General features: G+C 43.9%; 3 non-coding genes across 3 annotated transcripts; 1 reads left to right on the forward strand and 2 right to left on the reverse strand.

Moving 5' to 3' along the window:
• Positions 1-3,189: 3,189 nt before the first annotated feature.
• trnap-cgg (transfer RNA proline (anticodon CGG)) lies at positions 3,190-3,280 on the reverse strand. The gene is given in 2 exon segments: positions 3,190-3,225; positions 3,245-3,280. It is a non-coding gene; the product is annotated as a tRNA-Pro (tRNA).
• A 5,316-nt stretch (positions 3,281-8,596) lies between these two features.
• Positions 8,597-8,668, reverse strand: trnad-guc (transfer RNA aspartic acid (anticodon GUC)). Its single transcript has one exon. It is a non-coding gene; the product is annotated as a tRNA-Asp (tRNA).
• Positions 8,669-16,997: 8,329 nt separating this feature from the next.
• Positions 16,998-17,084, forward strand: trnap-ugg (transfer RNA proline (anticodon UGG)). Its single transcript is given in 2 exon segments — positions 16,998-17,033; positions 17,049-17,084. It is a non-coding gene; the product is annotated as a tRNA-Pro (tRNA).
• The last annotated feature ends 6,221 nt before the right edge of the window (positions 17,085-23,305 follow it).

Consider the following 23,305-nt stretch of genomic DNA (forward strand, 5'->3'; position numbering starts at 1 on the left):
GCGCCCATCACATGGCGCCTTAGACAGATCGGTTATCCTGACTACATTCGACAAAGTGCAAAATCTGTGCAGAAATCGAATTGAATTCCATCTTTGTAGCATTTACATTTCAAACTCGACGCGTATTTTTTTTTCCATTTTGAACCCCAGCCAGAGGCCTGTATCTGAGTCCCATCCTTCCCCAAGCCGCCGGGGGGTGAGGAGCTTCTCATTGCTGCATTGCTCTGTTTGCTCAAATCAACAAAGACCCAATTCCCGCCCTTCCTGTTCCTTACAGGAAGGCGTTGAGAGTGTCAGATCTGAGCAATGTGAAGTATCCAATTGGAGAGTTACATCCTGGCGACAGGAATATCTCTCCACAGCTGCTTTCGGAGCTGCTGAATTTTTGCAGGATTCCCCCTTTCTGATTTTGTTCATTTACTGACACCCCAAAACTTGTGTCCAGTGCGCAGCTCCAGACACAGCTTTTCTGTGATCTTCTCACAGACAAGTTCACTCTTCAGTTTCCTACACACATTCTTTAAAGTCGACTGTTTCACACTCAGCATCCTGACGCCTTGGCTTCAAACATCACCCACCCACTACCACCACCACCCACCCCCCACTCCCAGGGTCACAGGGGTACAAGTATTTTTTTCAATTAGAGTTCAGAGGTGCAAAGGGGCTCACTATGCTTGTGAGGGAATAGAAGGGATTAATCCACAATCACAAACAGACTGAAAATGACTTCATCTCTCTCTTACACACACACTCACATACATCCTCACACATCCACCACACGGCAGATGCTGAAATTCGGGATCAATAAAAATGCCTGGAATTAATGATCTTGAGTCAATTGTCGGAGAAAAAAGAAACAGCCGATTAACCGATTTATTTTGCGGACGGAATTCTTACCCTGTCTGGCCTGGATGTTATTCCGGATCAACAGCAATGTGTTTGATTCTGAGCTGCCCTCAAAGTCCGGGTCTCTGGGGACTCTTGTTCGAATCCCAACACAGCAGCTGGTGGGGTTTGAATTCAATACAAAATATGTGGAATGAAGATCCTATTTATGCTTTCATCCATTGTCAATTCCGGGCATAACCATCTGGTTCACCAAAGCCCTTTGTGCAACGAAATCTGACGTCCTTTCCGGTTTGGCCTACGTGTGACTCCAGAGTAATAGCAATGTGGTTGACTCTCAACTGCACTCGGGCCACTATGATTGGGCAATAAATGCTGGCCAGCCAGTGACGCCCATAAATGAATACAAAAATTATATAATTGCGGATTAACCTGCATATTTTATTTTTGGAAGAATAATCGAATTCAAGTGAACCTGCCGTGACCCCTCTCTTTGGCAGCATTTCTTTTATGTTGCTGTTGCTTCTTTCAGCGATTACCTCCAATACAAGGGTCATGGGTGGAGAGGAGACTCATAATGTTAAAATGGCGGCGCGGGCTCGTTGGGCCGAAGGGCCTGTTTTCCGTGCTGTGTTGTCCTTTGTTCTTTGTTCCTCAGAACCTTCTCTGCTCCAAGTAGATCAGTCGCAGTGTGTCAAACCATTCTCAATAAATAAAATTCTTCATCAATTGAACCATTCTGGTGAAACATTTCTGCCACCTTCTGAATTCTTTTATAATATTCTTATAAATTGCTCTGTAGAAAATGGAAACAGTATCCACTTGAAACTGAACCCAATTTAAATGCAGGTTTAACATAGCTTCTGTTATTTTGTCCTCAGTACCCCATTGATTAAAAGAAAAGACGCAGAGCGCCGTCTGATTTATTATGATCACTCTCGTCACCGTCCTGTGTACAGTTCTGGTCACCCTATTAGAGAAAGGATATTATTCAACTAGAAAGAGTGCAGAAAAAATTGACGAGAATGCTACCAAGACTTGATGGTTTGAGTTACAAGAAGAGACTGGATAGGCAAGGAATTTTTCTCTGGACTTAGGGGTGATCTTCTTGAGGTCTACAAAATAATAAGGGTCATTGATCAGCGAGACAGTCCATATCTTTTCGAAATTGTAGGGGAGTCTAAAACTGGAGGGCATACGTTTAAGCTGAGAGGGGAGAGATACAAAAGGGTGCAGAGGGGCATTTTTATTTTTTACGGATGGTGATTGTCTGGAACAAGCTGCCAGAGGTAGTAGTAGAATTGAGTATAACTTTATTTTTTAAAAGCGTTTGGACAGTTACATGAGTAAGATGGCTATCGAGGGATATGGGCCAAACGCGGTCAATTGGGACTAGCTTAGTGGGTAAAAAAGGACAAGTTGGGCTGAAGGGCCTTTTTTCATGCTGGAAACCTCTATGATCATCCCTGTCAACTTGGAAGATATATGTACATATTTGCCTCTTTAGAACTGTACCATGTAGTTTATGTTTTGAACCTGGGTTCTTCCTTCACAACGAATCAATTCACATTTTGATGCATTTACTTTAATCTGCCTTATTAAAAATTTCCGTGCTTTTGGAAGTTTATGTAAACCGCATGAACAGTATTACCTTCATCAACACTCTCGGCTACGATTTCAAAATACCCAAGACAGTTCGAAAAACATTATTACCTTAATAAATCGGAAGTTGGAAAGTTATTTCCAGTCTCTTCGCAATTACACTGATCATGTCTTTCAGTATCCTTAGATGCATATCACCCGGTGCTCGCGTCCAATCAAATATGGGCAGACTCTTCAAACCTCCTCTTCATTGAGTTAATTACCTCTGGAGTGGAATACCGAACAGTTTCACAAAGATTCACTTCCTGCTCAGTGAAACGCCTGGGACATAGTTAAAATATAATCGATTCAAAACCAAACTGTGACCCCCCTCCCCCTCCCGCCCACCTCCCCCACCGCCCCCGCACCTCCTCCACCACCACCCCCCCCCCCACCCCGCCTACAGCATTGTCAGACCTCAATTTCTTTCTGACCAAAATACAACTGAACACACGATGCAAGAATCCCTGACGCGACAAGCAATGGACAGCCCTGATTGATTCATTGGGATAAGTTTACAGTCTGGTTCCGTGGGTGAACATTCTTGAAAACTTTTGATTTGCCGCATTGAGAAAATTGTCGGGATGTGTTGCTGGATTTCAAACCTGATCTGGAGACATGTAAATCCCGCCATCGAAAACGCAACGTGGTTTTTTTCGAAATAAACAACCAACATTTGGAACCAAAACTGGCAACAAGTGAGGGCTCGTCCGGGATTTGAACCCGGGACCTCTCGCAAATTCCATACAGGGAAACCCCCGAAGCGAGAATCATACCACTAGACCAACGAGCCATCGGTGCGCTAATTTGTCAGCGAATAAACTTCTATTAACTAGCTATCCTTTCAGGCTGTCATTTGAAAGGAACATTGAAGAAAAACACAGCAGATTCAGGGGGAAATGCGATCCTCTTTGTCTTAGACCCTGAATATTCAACAGGATGTTCAATGTTGGGATTGTAGCTTCTCTCAGCGAAAGAAATTCCCATCACATCAGTTCAAGGATTGTTGTGAAGAACAGATTGAGCAAAGTGTAGAAGACCAATGCGGAAAAGTGTGAGGTGATTCACGTTGGTAAGAGTAACAGGAGTACAGAATATAGGGCTAATGGAAGTGTCGACAAGCAGAGAGATCTCGGTGTACATGTGCATAGATCCCTGAAAGTTGGCACCCAGGTTGACATGGTTGTTAAGAAGGCGTACGGAGTGTTTGCTTTTATTGGTAGAGGGATTGAATTTCGGAGCCGTGAGGTCATGTTGCAACTGTACAAAACTCTGGTGCGGCCGCACGAGGAGTATTGCGTACAGTTCTGGTCGCCGCATTATAAGAAGGATGCGGAGGAATTGGAAAGGGTGCAGAGGAGGTTTACCAGGATGTTGCCTGGTATGGTGGGAAGGTCTTATGCGGAAAGGCTGAGGGACTTGAGGTTGTTTTCGTTAGAGAAAAGAAGGTTAAGAGGTGACCTGATTGAGGCATACAAGATGATCAGAGGATTGGATAGGGTGGACAGTGAGAGCCTTTTCCCTCGGATGGTGATCGCTAACACAAGGGGACATAGCTTTAAATTGAGGGGTGATAATTATAGGACAGATGTCAGAGTAGGTTCTTTACTCAGAGGGTAGTAAGGGCGTGGAATGCCCTGCCTGCAGCAGTTGTGGACTCTTCAACTTTAAGGGCGTTCAAATGGCCAGTTGGATAGGCATATGGATAATATTGGAATAGTTTAGGTTGGAGGGTCATTAGATTCGTTCCACCGGTCGGCACAACATCGAGGGCCGAAGGGCCTGTACTGCGCTGTAATGTTCTATACTCTATGGTTGTCCAGCTGGGGAAGACTGCACTCGCCACGTTCCATTCTTACCTTTCTGGTCAGTGGCACAATATCACCCGCAATGGTCACTCTTCTCCCTCCTGTGTTGTCACTTCCCGAATCTTTGAAGGATTTATCCTTGGCTCCCTCCTATTTCTAGACCTTACCTCTCGGTGTCATAATCTGAAGAACAGTGTCAGTTTTCACACGTAAGCTGATAATACCCAGTTCCAGCTCACCATCAGCTCTCAGAACCAATCCCTCTTATTAAATGATTAGATTGCTTATCCAGCAGCTTGTACTAGATAAGCAGATAATTCCCCATTAAACATCTGGAAGGCCAAAGGTCCCACCACAAATTCCATTCCCAGTCAATGACTCCATCACTCTCCCTGGTCACTGTCGAGGCTGAAACAAACTCATGTAACCTTGGCACATCACTACACCTGGAAATGAGATTCTGACCACACATCTGTTCCTGCACCAAGACCACCTGTTTCCAGCTGTGTAACTTCACACATTGTGGATAATACCTGATCTCAACTGTACCTGAAACCCTCATCCATGTTTTTGTTACCTCTGGACTTGCTGACTCAAATACACTCCTCCTGCAGATTTTGTTCCCTGAAGGACATTAGTAAACGGCATGAGGTTTTATAAAAATGGACAATTAATTCAGGGTTTGTCTTGAATTAAAATTTCACCATCTGCCCTTTTGGGTTTTGAACCCAGCTTCTCAGAGTATTACCCAGGATCTCTGGATTACTTGTCCACTGCCACTGCCTCCCCCAAGCATGATCAGGACTGGGATTTGAATCATCGCCTTTTCCATTACCCTCATGAAAATCTCGATCAAGCTCATTATGGGATTACTGAGGGGCTTTCCTTAATTATTGTGCATCAGCACAGGTGGGTGTTATTTTTTTTACCCCTCCGGTTATTATTTGGAGAATATTACATATTGAACAACAAAGAAGAACACAGCACAGGAAACAGGCCCTTCGGCCCAACAATTAAACTGATATGAAACTGATTGGACTCATTCTTACAGCCATTTCTGAAGAGGTGTCTTTACCCTTTGCAATTCTCCACTCATTTGGCACCACCCATATAACGAGCTGGGTTAGAAATTGCCTCCATTGCCACTGCAATTTCCACCCTTATTTCCCTCAGTATCCATCGATCCGTCTCTTCCAGTCACCAGAACACAGCAATTAAGAACAGACATTGCACATGGCACTTTGACTCTGTTCTACCATTCCAATCGATCATGAGACATTTATTTATTTGTCTTCATTGCCAGACAGTGAAAACACAGTCACAGTAAAAAAAACAAGAGCAGCAACAACAACATCAGGCAACACACATATAGAAATCACACTATGTTTCTGGCAAGTGTTTTTCTTTAACCCTACAGTGCAGAAAGAGGCCCTTCAGCCCATCGAGTCTGCACGGACCACAATCCTATCCAGGCCCTACCCCCATATCCCTACATTTTTTACACGCTAATTCCTCGAACCTTCGCATCTCAGGACACTAAGGGCAAATTTTAGCACAGCCAATCAACCTAACCCACACGTCTTTGGTCTGTGGGAGGAAACTGGAGCATCCGAAGGAAACCCACGCAGACACGTGGAGAATGTGCAAACTTTTCTAATTGAAGCCAGGTCCCTGGAGCTGTGCAGCAGCAGTGCTGACCATTATGCTACCGTGCTGCCCCGATAACCATCCGTGGAGGGCAGATCGGATGTGGCCGGTTAGCTCAGTTGGTTAGAGCGTGGTGCTAAAACGCCAAGGTCGCGGGTTCGATCCCCGTATGGCCAGTTTACCTTTTCCCTCAAACTGAACGATATTGGGCGGCACGGTAGTCGATGCTGAAATTGCCTCGGAATGTCCTGAGATTTTTTTGATTAGGGGCAAATACGTAGGGATATGGGGGTAGGGCTTGGGTGGAATTGTGGTCAGTGCGGACTCGATGGGCCAAATGGCCTTTTTATGCACTGTAGGTTTTCTATGATTCTATGAAGTGTTCGAAAATTCACTACATTTTCAGCATTCACAACAAATTCAAATGTTTGAAATATCAACAATTGTATGCGGGGAAAACAAACTGTGAGTTTTAAGACATGAACCAAATTTCTGCAGTTTATACTGACATCCACCCAAAATACATTATCTATGAATACATCATTTTCCAAGCTTGGGTTGTAAGGCCCTGTATCAGAGAATAGGATAGTGTCGAAGAGGCCCTTTGGCCCATCGAATCTACAGTGATGTATGAAATGCCCTGGCCTGCCCAACTAATCCCACTCGCCAACACTCGGCCCATTGAGCAGAAAGCAGGCTCAGTGCCACAGACTGAAAGGAGGTTTTAGTTCACATGGGCAGCATGGTCGGCGGAGGCTTAGAGGGCTGAAGGGCTGCTCCTATGCTGTAATTTTCTCTCTTCTCTGATATTTAAAGAGTACACATTGATTTACACAGCCAGAGACTGACAATTAGAGGATGAATCCCACAGGCAGTTGCAGAGACTGATAGGTAAAAGTAAACCCAGTCCCCTCATATAGTGACCGAGAAGGAAAGTTACAACATTAATCCCAAAATGGCAGAGCATCGCAGGGAGGGAATGAACCCCGCAGTCACTCTCAGCTCCCACTAACTGGCAAATACACATTGAGTCCCCAACAGTACCACGGACAGAGTGACTCCATCAGTCACATAGAGCACCAGGCAATTACTATTCAATACAATGTGAACAGAAGTGATAGAGAAGGAAAAAGGGAAGTGTGGTGAGAAACAGATAGAGGAGCAAATCTGTATGCAGATCATGGATGACAGATACAGTATTAATTCCATCCTCTCACAGACAGACGTGGAGTTGCCGACTGGGGGAGGCACATTAAGTAGCAGCAGGACACCAGGTTAAAGTCCAACAGATTTATTTGGTAAGATGAGCTTTTGGAGCGCCGCTCCTTAACCTGATGAGGAAGATGAAAACATAATGAAACAATAGGCTAAAAGTGGCCACGAAAATTACACTGGCCAGCAGGATTAAGGAAAATCCCAGGGCTGATTGTACATACATAACGAGCAAGAGGGCAGCCAGGGAGAGGGTCGGCCCACTCAAGGGCAACGAAGAGAATCTATGCATGGAGCTAGAGAAAATGGGTGAAGTATTAAATGAGAACTTTGCGTCAGTGTTGACTGAAAATGACGTGTATGATGGTGAGTCTGGGGAAGGATGTGCAGGTGGTTTGAGTCATGTTGAGATCAAAACGGAGAAGGTATTGGTGCCCTTGAGAAATATTAAGGTCGACAAGATAGGTCTGATGGGATATACCCCAAATACTGAAGGAGACAAGGGAGGAAATTGTTGGAGCCTGAGAGAAATCATTGCATTCTGACTGGGTACAGAGGAGGTCCCAGATGATTGGAGAATCGCCTATGTTATTCCTTTGTTGAAGAAGGGTAACACCAACAATCCAGGTAATTACAGGCCGGTGAGCCTTCCATCAATGGTCGGGGAATTATTGGAGAGAATTCGTCGAGACAGGGTATTTCCCACTTGGAAATGAGTGGACATATCAGTGAGAAACAACATGGTTTTGTAAAGGGGAGCTTTTGTCTCACGAACATGATCGAGTGTTTCAAGGAAGTGACGAAGATGGTTGATGAGAATAGGACAGTGAATGGTGTCTTCATGGACTCTCTTCATAGCTCAAATTCTCCATCCCAGGCAACGATCTGGTCACTGGTAAATGGACACTGCACCTTCTCCAGTGGAATCATAACCTTACTGTAGTGATTTGACCGGAACTGCACACTGTCCTCCAGCGGTGGCTTCACCAAATTTTTTTTCCAACTGGAAATGAACCTTCCTGCTCTTACAATCATGCATTAATATTCCATTCCTCACGCTGCATGAATCTTCACAACTCATAGACTCAAAGGGATTTCCAATATTGGAAAACATTGGAGGTTTCCTTTGTATTTTCAGGGATCTGGGAATCAGTGGATCATCCAAAAATAAAACTGAAAAATATGAAATCACAGCATTTATTGGCATTGTGCTAATATCAGGGTAATATTCGAAGTGTTGACTCCGTAGCATCGCCACATCAAAGGTGAGCCAAAATGCTGATGAATTGAACGAACGTTGCTCTCAGGTTACCAAAAGTGTCCGTACAAATGTAAAGATTTCCATTTTCGAAAGTTTCAATTCTTCACAGTCTTTTATTTTTGCCGTTTTCAAAGTTGGAAAACGACACAAGTACAATTTGACATAATAAATTTGTGATAACCTCCCCGTCGGGGAATTGAACCCCGGTCTCCCGCGTGACAGGCGGGGATACTAACCACTATACTAACGAGGAGCTGCCCCATGAAATGACGAAACGTATTGTACACTTGCCACTTACACTTCCAGAGCGATAACTCAGTTCTGACGAGATCAGTTATTTTCCCAAATACGGAGAACCATTTCATGCAGCAAACAGCTAATTAAGACTTTTGGATGAGCAGGAAAGAGAATGAGATGGATGCATGAAGAAAAAACACAAATCAGGTGGAGACAGAAAGGTGCGTTTGCCGTTCATATCAAACCGCATGTTCTTTTTAATTTTGGAGGAAAGGCGGGGTCTTGAAATCTGAACATTCTGGACAATCTCAGCTGGTCTCTCGCCACACATGATGTCAGACACACATCTGGTATAAAGTATCCGCCTTCAGGATTTGATTGACATACATAGTCTTCTAACCTGAAGTCAGATGTTCCCCGACTCCGACACAGATGATTTTTCAAAATGTTATTTTCACGGGATGTTGCTGTCGCGGACTGGGCCAGCATTCCTTATCTAGTTCTAATTTGGTGGTAAGTTCTTTCTTGAGCCACTGCAGTCCATATGGCGTATGTACACACACTGTGCTGTTAGGGAGGGTGTTCCAGGATTGTGAGACAGCCACAGAAACGGCGATATATTTCCAAGTCAGGATGGTGTGTGTCTCTCGGAGTGGAACTTGCAGGTGGTCCTTGTTTCTCTGCATCTGCTGCCCTTGTGCTTCCAGCTGAAAGATTTCGCGGGTTTGGACGGTGCCTCGATACGGAAAAATCACCGTCAGGATTGGGATTTCAGAGAAATGTGATGCCTGAAAACAGCGTCTTAAACTTTCCGGCCATTCTGATCAACTCACTCATCGAACACCCGCCCTGCGGAAATCGATTTGAATTCCATCTTCATCCTCATTATATTTAAAATGTGTCTCTATCCATTTTCCAACCGCAGCCAGAGTGCTGGACCTGAGTCCCATCCTACAACCCCAGAGCTGGACAAATACAGACAGAATTCCAAACTCAGAGACAGTTCTGACAACGGCCGAGTTTCCCTACCCTTGTGTTCTTGATAAAAGGCAGAAAGCAAGTGTGTGCAGAGCAGAGTGGCGCAGCAGAAGCGTGCTGGGCCCATAACCCAGAAGATGATGGATCAAAGCCACCCTTTGCTATGATATTCGCATTCATATCCAAGTGGGGCACTTGGCTGCTGCCCCAGGGGTTATCCTGGTTTCGTTGGCAGTAAATGTGCACCCTCTTGTTGATTTGTGTCAGTTGGTCGGGCATCTTATTCAGCACGGGTTTCATTCCCGTCTTTGGACGGAGATGAGGAGACATTTCTTCACCCAAAGAGCCTGTGGAGTTCATTCGCACAGGAAGTAGTTGATGCCAGAACATTGAATGTATTCAAGAAGCGTTTAGATTTAGCACTTGTGACGAATGGGGTCGAAGGATATGGGGAGAAAGCAGGATTAGACTGCTGATTGGACGATCAGCCATGATCGTGATGAATACCAGAGAAGGTTCGAAGGGCCAAATGGCCTCCTCCCGCTCCTGTCTTCTATGTTTCTATGTAATATCGAGGTTATTTATGAAGGCCGCGTTCTCAGCCTTGCTCCTGGCCTGAGGTGTGAATCATCCGTTAAATCACCGCCAGTCAGTTCTCCTCTTTGATGACACCGAGATTCATCTGGGACTGTGGGGTTTGCTTTGATTTTATAAGCAATGGACACATCACATCCCTGAAACATTGCTCCGATATAAAACTGTGGAAAGAAATATAAACTGAGCCTGTAAACCGGAAGTATTCCTAAAATATCATTTAAATCATGGTTTTGAAATTGATCATTTCGGGAATATTATCCAGAAATAAAATCCAGGAACCAACTGCACAAAGGCTCCAGACGCTTGACGTGATTTGAACAGGAAACTTTCATAATATGGGAGTAAGTCCCGCTATCGTCGCACCACAAGCACATGCCGTGTCGCTGCTACACAGACCTGATTTTCCCCATTAAACTGAATCATTTCAGTTCATTCTTTTTGGGGCTGTTTCTGGAGGTGTTACTGAGTCAGGAATGTAGGAATTGGACCGTTGTTTTTTTTTGTAGGTAACAGCAGCTAGAGTTTTCCCATGAAATGTTCTGTTGTCTGGGAGTCAGCGGAGAGAACTGGATTGGATTGAGGATTGGCTGACTGACAGGGAGCAGAGGGTCGGGATAAATGGGGAAAAATGGATCCTTCTTAGGCTGGCGAACTGTAACAAGCGGGGTGCCACAGGGGCCAGGCCTCGGATCTCAACTCTTTCAAATCTATATCAATGATCTGCAAGCAGGGACAGAGTGTAACACGACAACATTTGTGAATAATACACAATTTGTGGGAAAGCAGGCGGTGAAGAGGATGTAAAAATATTCCAGATGGATCTAGATATACTCGGAGAATTGGATAGCTTTCGGCAGATGGAGTTCAATGTGGATGAATGCGAAAGGCAAATTATTATCCTTCTGGAAAGCAGTTTCAAAATCTGTCTGGGCAGAGGGATCTGGCTGTCTCTGTCCAGAATCACAGAAAGTCAGTATGCGGGTAAAATGTATAATTTAAAAGGCAATTTGAATGTCAGCATATATTGCAAAAGAACTGGAGTAAGAAAGTAGAGAAATATTGTTTCAATTGTGTGGACGAAGTCACAACTGGAATATTGTGTCCAGTTTTGGTCCCCTTATTTGTGGAAAGATGAGGTGGTATTACATCCAGCACTTTTTCCCTTCCTTCTCTATGTGCGGTATGCTTTGTCTGCAAGAAACCATACCTTTCACTGTATACTATTTCATGTGACAAAAATAAATCAAATCAAATCAAATCAAATCCGGCTGTCAGAATGAGATTACCGACGCGACTGGCGAGTTACAACCACAGGTCGACATGGCGAGTGGTGAAAACTGATATCACTGCTTCTGATCTTCACCAGAACAGACAGTGAAATGGAACATTGTTCGGGAACGTTCCTGATTTTACAATGTTGTTACGAAAGAAATGGTTAATAATCTGTGGGAGATATTGAAAAAATATGTCCATTTGCCAGGCTTTGGCGGTTGGCTCGTTGGTCTAGGGGTATGATTCTCGCTTAGGGTTACACTATTAAAATGCGAGAGGTCCCGGGTTCGAACCCCGGAGTTATTTTTATTTTTTTTCCAAAGTAGATTCCGAAAATGATTAAAATCAGGAGCAGATTCAAGTTCCCGAGAAATCATTGCAGAGAATATAATACTGCAGAACATGGTCCATTTACCAGTAACCAGATCGTTGTCTGGGATGGAGAATTTGAGCTGTGAAGAGAGACTGGATTGGATCAGACTGTTCTATTTAGAGCAGTGAAGGCTGAGAGGAGACCTGATTGAGGCATATAAGGAATGGACAGGGTGGATCGGAAGCTGCTGCTGCCTTATAGCACGGGCATTCGACCTCTGACCTTCGGGTAAGCGTTCTCCAAGGCGGCCTTCACGACACACGACAGCGCAGAGTCGCTGAGCAGAGACTGATAGCCAAGTTCCGCACACATGTGGAAGGGTCTCAACCGGGATCTTGGGTTCATGTCGCCCTATCTGTAACCCCCCGTGACTTGTCTGGGTTTGCAAACCCTCAATTACTGTACTGTCTGGAGACAATACACATCTCTTTAACCTATGCATAATGCTCTTTCCACTCACATTTTCGTCATCTTTAAGACTTGAATTGCAGGTTAGGTGTAAAGATTCGCATTCTAATCAGTAATCTGTAAACTGTCTATGCTGTTATATGCTCTGTCTGAGGCCAGAACTCTCTATTCACCTGGCGAAGGGGCAAACCCCAAAAGCTCATCAATGATCTGGATGATAATGTGGTAAATTGGTTCAGTAAATTTGCTGACGATATAAAGATGGGAGGAGTAGTGGACAGTGAGGAAGGTTTTCAAAGCTTACAGAGGGATTTGAGTCAGCTAGAAAAATGGGCAGAAAAATGGCAGATGGAGTTTAATGCAGGCAAGTGTGAGGTGTTGCACTTTGGAAGGACAAACCAAGCTAGAACATACAAACTTAACGGTAGGACACTGAAGAGTGCAGTAGAACAGAAGGATCTGGGAATACAGATACAGAATTCCCTAAAAGTGGCGTCACAGGTAGATAGGGTCGTAAAGAGTGCTTTTGAAAATTGGCCTTTATAAATCAAAGTATTGAGTATAAGAGTTGGAATGTTATGGTGAGGCTGTATAAGACATTGGTGAGGCCGAATTTAAAGTACTGCATGCAGTTTTGGTCACCTAATTACAAGAAGGATATTAATAAGGTTGAGAGAGTGCAGAGAAGGTTTACAAGGATGTTGCCGGGATTTGAGAAACTGAGTTACAGAGAAAGGTTGAATAGGTTAGGACTTTATTCCCTGGATCTTAGAAGAATGGGGGGAGATTTGATAGAGGCGTACAAAATTATAATGGGTATAGATAGAGTGAATGCAAATAGACTTTTTCAACGGAGGCGAGGGGAGGAAAAAAAAAGTAGAGGACATGGGTTAAGGGTGAAGGGGAAAGGTTAAAGGGAATATTGGGGGGGGAGGGCTTCTTCACACAGAGAGTGGTGGGAATGTGGAATGAGCTGCCGGATGAAGTGGTAAATGCGGGCTCATTTTTAACATTGAAGAAAAGCTTGGACAGGTACATGGATGAGAGGGGTGCGGAAGGATATGGTTCAGGTGCAGGTAAGTGGGACTAGGTACAAAAATGGTTCGGCACAGCCAGGGAAGGCCAAAAGGCCTGTTTCTGTGCTGTAATGTTCTATGGGAATGGGGAATAAATGCTGCAGCTGCGGCGCAAAGAATGACATGTTGGACTTTTCATCGTTATCTGGTGAGATATTCAAAGATTGTGGTCAGGAACTCATTTGAGTCGGCTTTTTAGATAAGGAACTGGTGGATCAATGCTTTCAGAGAAGTGAAACTGCCGCCCCGAAAGTCAAACAATCCCCACAGTGCAGAAGAAGGGCATTCGGCCCATCGAGTCTACACCAACAGCAATCCGACCCAGGCCGCATCCCCACATACTGAGTTTACCCCCAATAAAGGGGCAGTGAAGACGTATTTCCGACGAGGATGGGATGCAAACCCACACGTGAAGAACGCAATGAAGTAGCAGTCCATCGCCTTCACCACTGGACCACCTCGCCATACAAAAATGCCCTTTCTAATCACCTCTTGAACAAAGAACACATTTCTCCTGTAGGATAATGTTGTGTTTCTACTTTCTCGTTAATTTTGCTTCGTTGTTACCCTTCCAATCTATTTAAATCCCGAGAAAATAAAGAGGGAGACAATTCCCTGTTTGGTTTTTGAATTCACCAAACACAACACGGATGTAAAAGGGCCGTAAGGTTTGTGAGCTTGTGGCGCAACGGTAGCGCGTCTGACTCCCGATCAGAAGGTTGTGTGTTTAAATCACGTCAGATTCAAGGAACAATTATTCATCCGTCCTCGGATTTTGGATCTGGATAAAGTTTATTGTTCCTGAAATGACGAATTTCAAAACGATGAGAGATACAGTACTTTATGTATTTGCTCAATCTGCGCCTGTACCTCGGGCAATAAAAAGACAATATAATGAAAGAAATGTATCTCAGCTGTAAAGCACTTTGAAACTTCCAGCCGTTTGGGAAAAAAAAACACATTTCGAGACAAGATAAAAGCAAAATACTGCCATTGCTGGAATCTGAAACAACAAATGAAAATGCTGGAAAAACTCAGCAGGTCTGACATCATCTGTGGAGAGGGACCAGCTGAGATTGTCCAGAATGTTCAGACTTCAAGACACCCCGTCTTTCCTCCAAAATTAAAAAGAACATGCGGTTTGATATGAACGGGAAACGCACCTTTCTGTCTCCACCTGATTTGTGTTTTTTCTTCATGCACCCATCTCATTCTCTTTCCTGCTAATCCAAAAGTCTTAATTAATGCGTTGAAGCCGCTGTTTGCTGCATTAAATGGTTCTCCGTATTGGGGAAAATAACTGATCTCGTCAGAAGTGAGTTGTCGTTCCGGAAGTGTAAATGGCAAGTTACAATGCGTTTCGTCAATAACAGGGTCAGTTCCTCGTTAGTATAGTGGTTAGTATCCCCGCCTGTCACACGGGAAACCGGGGTTCAATTCCCCGACGGGGAGTTCATCGCAATTTTATTATGCCAAATTGTACGTGTGTCGTTCTCTAATTTTGAAAACGGCAAAAATAAAAGACTGTCAAGAATTGAAACTTTCGAAAATGGAAATCTTTACATTTGTACGGAAACTTTTCGTGACCCGAGATCAACGTTCGTTCAATTCATCAGCATTTTGGCTCACCTTTGACGTGGCGACGCCACGGAGTCAACACCTTGAATATTACCCTGACATTAGCACAATGTCAATAAATGCTGTGATTTCATATTTTTCAGTTCTATTTTTGGATGATCCATTGATTCCAAATCCCTGAAAATACAAAGGAAACCTCCAATGTTTTCCAATATTGGAAATCCCTTTGAGTCTGTGAGTTGTGAAGATTCATGCAGCGTGAGGAATGGAATATTAATGCATGATTGTAAGAGCAGGAAGGTTCACTTCGAGCTGGACAACATTTTGGTGAGGCCACCGCTGGAGGACAGTGTGCAGTTCTGGTCAAATCACTACTGTAAGGATTTGATTCCACTGGAGAGGGTGCAGTGTCCATTCACCAGGGACCAGATCGTAGACTGGGATGGAGAATTTGAGCTATGAAGAGAGATTGGATTGGATCAGATTATTTTATTTAGAGCTGTGAAGGCTGAGAGGAGACCTGATTGAGGTGTATATGAAACGGACAGGGTGGATAGGAAGCTGCTGCTGCCTCACAGCACCAGGGACCCGGGTTTGATTCCCGGTTTGACTCAGTGTCTGTGTGGAGTCTCCATGTTTCCCCGTGTTTGCGTAGATTTTCTCTGGGTGAGCAAAGATCAAAGAAAATTACAGCACAGAAACAGGCCCTTCGGCCTTCCAAGCCTGCATCGATCATGCTACCCGACTTATCTAAACCCTCCTTCCATTCCGCGACCAGATCCCTCTATTTCCATCTTATTCATGAATTTGTCAATACACCGCTAAGAAGTCACTACCGTATCCATTTCCACTACATCCATGGCAAAGAGTTCCAGGCACCCACCACTCCTTCCCTCATACATCTCCTTTAAACCTTGTCCCTAACACCTTAAACCTTTGCCTCCGAGAGACTGATTCTTTCACCCAGGGGGAAAAAAAAAGCTTCTGACTATCCACTCTGTCCATGCCTCTCGTAATCTTCTGGACTTCTCGCAAGTCGCCCCTCAACCTCCTTCGTTCTAGGGAGGACAAACCAAGTTTCTCGAAACTCTCCTCATAGCTAATGCCATCCTTAGCAGGCAACATCCTCGTAAATCTTTTCTGCACCCTCTCCAAAGCCTCCACATTCTTCTGGTAGTTTGGCGGTCGGAACTGAACACTAAATTCCAAGTGCAGCCTCAGTAAAGTTCTATAAAGCAGCAACATGACTTGCCAATTTTTAAACTCAATGTCTGAGCCGATGAATGCAAGAATGTTGTATGCCTCCTTGACTACCTTCTCCACCATCATTGCCAATTTCAAAGACCTGTGGACCTGTCCACTCAGATCCCTTTGGCTATCAATACTCTTATGGGTTCTGTCATTTACTATATATTTCCTATCTGTATTAGACCTTCCAAAATGAATTAACCCACATTTGTCCGGATTAAATACCATCGGCCATCTCTCTGCCCAAGTCTCCAACTGATCTATATTCTGCTGTATCCTCTGATGGCCCTCATCACTACCCACAAATCCACCATCGTTTGTGTTGTCTGACAACTTACTAATCAAATCAGTTACACTTTCCTCCAAATAATTTATATATTACAAACAGCAAAGGTCCCAGCACTGATCCCTGAGGAACACCACTTGCCACAGCCCTCTATTCAGAAACAAATCCTTCCAGTGTGATCCTCTGTCTTCTTTGACTGAGTAAGAAGTCTTACAACACCAGGTAAGAGTCCAATCAATTTATTTGATAGTAAACTCACATGCTTTCGGGATTTGCCCCTTCGTCGGGTGATGAATGGGCAAACCCCGAAAGCTTGTGGGTTTACTATCAAATAAACTGATTGCACTTTAACCTGGTGTTGTGAGAATTCTTACTGTGTTTACCCCAGTCCAACGCCGGCATCTCCACATCATGATTTCATCAAAACAGACAGTGAAATGGAACATTGTTCAATAAATCTGAGTTGTCAAAAAAAAATTGCCTAAATTTGGAATACTTTGAAAAGTTCAGGGGGCAGGTTGCTATGGGTGGCTCGTTGGTCTAGGGGTATGATTCTCGCTTTGGGCGTACATATGAAGAATGCGAGAGGTCCCGGGTTCAAATCCCGGACGAGCCCTGCATTTTTTCCGAAAGATACTTCTTTGCAATGAAGGTGGCGACCATGAGTGAAAGCCGAAGCAGTGCTTACCTCCCGGGAACTCATTGCAGAGAAAATATCTTTGCAGAAGTCGGAAAACAACCATACAGTCTGACAGGATTGGGAATCCCAGTCAGATTTTAATTTTTCCATGTTTTAGTTTAATTCCGGTGTTCCGAGTGAACCGTGAGTGTCGGTGAGTTTCAGCAGTCCTGTTGAGGGGAAATTTACAATCAGGAGAAGGACACCCGAACAGAGGAAATAAGGGCAGAAGAAGGCCATTCGGCCCCACAAGTCTGCCCCGCCATTGGCTGATCTGTTTGTGTTTCGATTTCCACATTTCCATCTGTTCCCGATAACCTTTGATTCTGTTGCCAAATAGGAATCTATCCACCTCCGGAATAAAAGTGTTCAATATCCCCGCCTCCACCGCCTTCTGAGGCAGAGTTCCAATGCTCCGAGAGAACAGAATTCACCGACCCCAAAAGAGGAAGCTCAGTTTTCTTTAAGTGTCCGTTGTTCTGCATTCACTCACAAGAAGAGACATCATTTCCACGCGCAACTTGTGAAGACCATTCAAGATCTGATGTGCTTTGAACAAGGTACCTCCCACTCGGAGTATCTCCGGTGCAGAGATTCCCAGCCAGTCTGTGGAACCTTTCCTCTTCTCAATCTGGTAAATCTCCTCTGCACTGTACAACTATTCAAGTTATCAAACTGACAATCTCATCTGGACCGATTACAGCGCATTTACATCCTTCATTAAATATGGATACCGAAAGTTCAGACAATATTCGAGATACTTCACTAATGACCTAAACAACTGAAACATAACATTATTTTCTTACATGGTCAAATGTCTGTAACAAAGCAGACATTCCATTAACCTTTTTTAATACTTGTTGTACCTGCATACTAAATATTTGTGACTCGAACACAACGAGATCCCTTTGCATCTGGGGAAGTTTGCAGCCCTTCTAGAATTGAGTAATAATCTGGTTTTGCTCTCTTCCTGCCAAAATGAATAAGTTCGCATTATATTCCAGTTGCCAGGTTTCTACCCATGCACAAAACCTTTCTATAACTATCTCCAAGCTCCTTACGTCCTCTCCACAATTTACTTTGCGACATATATTGTGTCTTCTGCAAATTTTGCTGCCGTGTTTTCAGCTGTGGACTGCGATAGCTGAGCTTCTCTAGAGATGACAACTCCCAGACACAAAGTGCCCGATGATCTTTTCCTGTGCTGTAACTATTCTGTGTGTATGGATGTGAAAACCATTCTGTATCACTTGGTGTGTGATGCAGGAATTGAGTGTGGAATTCATTGTCTATCTGTCAGTCTCTATGGGTGTGTATGAGTGAATGATTCATTCTGGATCACTCTGTCTTTTGTTCACACTGTGATTGCGGATTGATTGTTTGTCTCCCAGTCTCTGAGCCACTTTGTAGATCTGGGACAATTCAATAAATAATTTACCTAAATGAAATCGGGTCTTTTTTTTCTAATTAATAAACTGCTCGACACGATCCCCCACCCAAACTACTTCATGTAACATTATCTTTTTGTCTCTGAAATCCATTCACCCTCCAACACTTCCCCAGCTTTCCATTAAATACAGCTGTGCTAATCGTCTCCAATCATAGAATCCACACCGTGCAGAAGAAGGCCATTTGGCCCATCAAGTCTGTACCGACCACATTCCCACCCAGGCCGTGGTGCTGTAACCCGCATTTACCTTGATGATCCCCCTGACACGAGGGTCAACGTAACATGGCCAATCAACCTAGCCCGCACATCTTTGGGTTACGGGAGGAAACCCACGCAGACATGGGGAGAATGTGCAAACTGCACAGAGTGAACCGAGGCAGGAACTGAACCTGGGACTCTGGCGCTGTGGGGTAGGAGTGCTAACCATTGTGCCTCCCTGCCGCCCAAAATTCTTTCCCGTTTCTTCGCAAATTTCCCGTCTCGTATTCTTGGATGGTCAACTGAAATTTAAATCTAGTGATTGTTTCTTCTTGTATTCTACAGCGATATATTCACTGCAGGGAATTCTCGTCAGCTCAAACCTGCTCCCGATTTAATAAACGGTGGCTGGGCTTGTCCGGGATTATGAACCCGGGACCTCGAGCACGATAATTCTACCCCAAGTGAGAATCAAACCCCAAGACCAACAAGACAACTGCCAACTGCCAACGCTTTAGCCAATAGCAAATTGCAAATGCTGCCAACTCAATGATGATTTTAGACTAATTTGTCTCGTGGAATTTGTGATTAAATTACGAGGTCTATTTTATCACAGTCCAGCATTAATTCTTCATATTGACCGATTCCTGCATTCCTGATGTGAATGTCTTCCCTCTGTTGAAGTTCTGGGTTGCGGCCGGTAGATGTCAGCACACTCAGATAGAGCGAAGATCACAGACCAGAGAGGGGCAAACAAACAAGAATTGTTCAAATTATATGGGGGAATGGGAAAATTGAACAATATTAATTTTTAAATGATATTTACTTTGTAACAAGCAGTTGTTATCGTTGTCTGCCCTTCGATTCGAGGGTGACATCCATTCAGGGCCGTGGGTTTCTGCTATGGATCTTCATGTGAGTGAACAGGCCCATTCTCGGCCCACAGAGCTTTCTTCCCTGTTACTGTATTCTCTGCCGCCATTTTGCCTGGTAAAAAAGTATGCTGCAGATTGGGGGACAGGTTTTGCCCATTTTCAAGCTCCTCTCAGTCTTCAGCATGAAGGCTGCCTCGCTTCAGTCTGGAGGATGTCGGGGAAGCGTTACTGATGGAATTTCCCTCACAATCTTAGGATGCGCTGATACACTGGTCACATGTACATCATTGCGCGAAAACCACCAACCATCAATGGCATGTATGAGTGAGATATATTCTTATCTGCCCATCTCTGGTCACGTTTTATCGAAATGACATTTTCTGAAAATCTTTCACTAATTTAAAGCCCAGGATCAGCCCATCCCTCAGCCTTATTATTACAGGAGAAGAAGGATCCAGTTTCTCAGTCCGTTACCAGTCCTCTTTCTACTCAATGATTCTTCTTTTTATGCCCTGTTGGTGTCGCCTGCAGGACCAGCATTTGTTGCCCTTCCCTAATTGCCCTTCAGCTGAGAGTGGCTTGTTTGACCATTTCAGAGGTCAAGTAAGAGTCACCCTCTTACTCTGGGTCTGGAGTCACATGTAGGCCAGACCAGTTAAGGAGGCCAGACTTATTTATCTAAAGTGCACCGGTGAACCAGATTATAGTGAACAACAATCGCCGGTACTTTCAAGGCCGCCATTACTGAGGCAGTTTTCAATTCCAAATTGATGAAATAGTGAATTTAAATTTCATCAGCTGTCGTGGTGGGATTTACTCCGTTTCCCCAAAGATTAGTGCGGGCCTCTGGATTACCAGCCCAGAGACATCACCTTTCATCCCTGTAATCAGAAACACTTCACTCAGCTCGTTATCAAACCTCTTCCTGAGGAGATTAGATTTTCCTCCCCAGAATTTTATTAAACTATTTGCTGCAAAGCCTGTTGCTCCATTCGGGACAATCAGTAATTTATTAAGATCACACAAAAGCAATTGATTTCTGCGGAGAATAAAATAATGGGATGAGAATTTTTAATGAACCAAACAAGGAAATACATTCTGAGAAAGCGCCCTGCAATGTTTGAAAGAAAATGCAGAGCTTTCAGCTGAAGAAAGAAATCTCAATTTGCCACACGTTTTACCAGATTGCTGCAGAAAACGACCGAGATAGGACTCGAACCTACAATCTTCTGATAGTATCATCACTATGATTATCGAAGTCAGTCGCCTTATCGATTAGGACACGCGATCAACAAACGCCATATTGTACCAAATGTTAGCGCCATGTGAATAACTGCCGTGATTGTAGCTATTTTCAGTTCTGTTTTTAGAGCCTTTCTGATTCCCAGATGCCAAAAAGTTGAATTGAAATCCCCAGAGTTTGTCAACAGCAGAAATCTTAAGTCCACTTCTAACATTCTTGGGTGCCTGTCTGTACTGGTGCAAAGCTGATATTTGTAAATATTTTTTATTCTGTTCTGTTAATATGTCCCCTTCTCTTGCAAACGTGTTCCCTATTGTGTAAAAAGATTCTCCGTGAGGATGTTTTTTGTCTGTAAATTGTTGCTTGTTTGGTTAAGATGTTCCCTATTCTTGTGTAAAACTCCGGTTGCATATAAAATCCATTTCGTGTCGATCGAGGATTCGCGGGAAAAAGGGAAGCCAAATAACAGTTTGGTAAAGTTCGCAAGAATTTCACAGTTACCGGTTAAGTTGTTTTACCACCTTTGTGAACAGGAATAGCAGAGAATGGTTTCGATCCATCGACCTCTGGGTTATGGGCCCAGCACGCTTCCGCTGCGCCACTCTACTACGGCAAAAAAAGCCTTCTTTGCTGCCTATCAATGTAGTCAGGCAGATTTTCACTCTTGTGTCGTTTAATAGGAACAGGAGTGTGAGGAGACATCACTGCATCACACCGAGAATACAATAGACAGAGAAAAATACACAATAGCAGCACGAGAGACTGCTTGGACACATGGAACGACAGACAAAGTGTTGGGAAACCGGCAAGACACGGAATTGGAGAATCCATCACTTTTTTTAAAGGAATTTTCTGTTGCAAATACATGTCTGTAAATATATTTCCTGCTGTGTAACTGTGCTGTCTGTTGTTGAGAAGTGTTTTCTGTTGTTATGTAAAATGCCTCCCTGAAGCTGTAAATGTTTCCGGCTGTGTAAATATGATCCATCTTGTGTCAATATTTTTAAAATATTCTGTTAATAAATGCCCTGCTCTGTAAACATGATCCCCGTTGTGTCAAAATATCCTCCGTGAAGATGTTTTCCGTTTTACTAATGTTAATTATCTGATCTCATGATGTTCCATGTTGGGTAAAAATGTTGTATGTTGTGTTAAGATCTTCTCTGTTCTTGTACAAAACTCTGGTTAAACTGCAAGTGGATCACGATCGCCCAATTTCGACTGCCTTTTACCCTCTATTAGGGAACGTGATTGGGTGATTCATATTATATCCAACACATGCGTGTGAGTGAGATTTGTTCTGTAACTGTCCGTCTCAGATTGTAGTTGTGTTTTTATTTGTTTTATTCATTTCGAAAGGTGGGGATCACTGACTAGGCCAGCATTCATTGTCAATCCCTAACTGGCCTTAGTTAGGTGCTGGTTTGCTGCTTTCTTAAACTGCTGCAGTCCCTGAGGTGAGGGAACAGCCACGGTGCTGTCAGCCTCACAGTGTTTCAGTGTTTTGCCGCTGCGACAGTGAAGACGCCGTAATAATTTCCAAGTCGGGGCGGTGAGTGGGTTCGAGCCCGGGTGGGTGGGAGGGGTGGGGTGCGTGCAGCTTGCAGCGCTGGTGCTCCCATGTATCTGCTGCCATTGTCCTTCGAGATGGTAGAGGTGATGGCTTAGTGGGTGCAGTCGAAGAAGAGTAGATGAAGAAATATTGTTCCCATTGCAGAAGAGAGACGGATGGATTTTAATGCGCTGAGTGTTTCGGACCTGGAATGCACTGCCTGAGGGTGTGGCAGAGGCAGCATCAAATCAGGACTGACAAGGAGGAATGGGATCAAAACCTGAAGTGAAGCGAATTGCAGGTTATGAGACAAGAACTGGGAGAGGAGTGAGCCGAGTTGGTCTTGTACAGAATCGCATCCGGACTAAGGGCCCAATGGTCTCCCTCTCTTTGCTGTACCATTCTCAGACTCTAGATGTCAGTCTGTTAGACACATTCTGTATCGCTCTGTCTCTGGTGTGACATATGTTTGCAATATTCATTATAAATCTATCTGAGGGACTTTGCAAATCTGTGCACATTCTGCCCGGAAGATACCTAATTGAACCTGGTCTTTTGTTCTAATTAGTACATGATTCCACGCGATCCTCTACTCAAAATCTTCAATGTAACATCATCTGCTTATCTCTGAATTTCATTCTCCATCGTCTCATTACCTAGATTTTTCTTTAGTACATCGATGCTAGTTGACTCAACTGTTCCAGGTAATAGCAAATTCCAAGTTATATTGACTACATGGGAAACTACATTAATATTGAATTCTCCATGGGATTTAATGCTGACATCCAATCATTAATTCCTGTTTGATCTGGCTCTGCAACACCGATAGTTCACATGGAT

The sequence above is a fragment of the Carcharhinus amblyrhynchos genome, unplaced genomic scaffold, assembly GCF_965287045.1.
Source record: "Carcharhinus amblyrhynchos unplaced genomic scaffold, sCarAmb.v2.hapA scaffold_42, whole genome shotgun sequence".
In the NCBI taxonomy this organism is placed as follows: domain Eukaryota; kingdom Metazoa; phylum Chordata; class Chondrichthyes; order Carcharhiniformes; family Carcharhinidae; genus Carcharhinus; species Carcharhinus amblyrhynchos.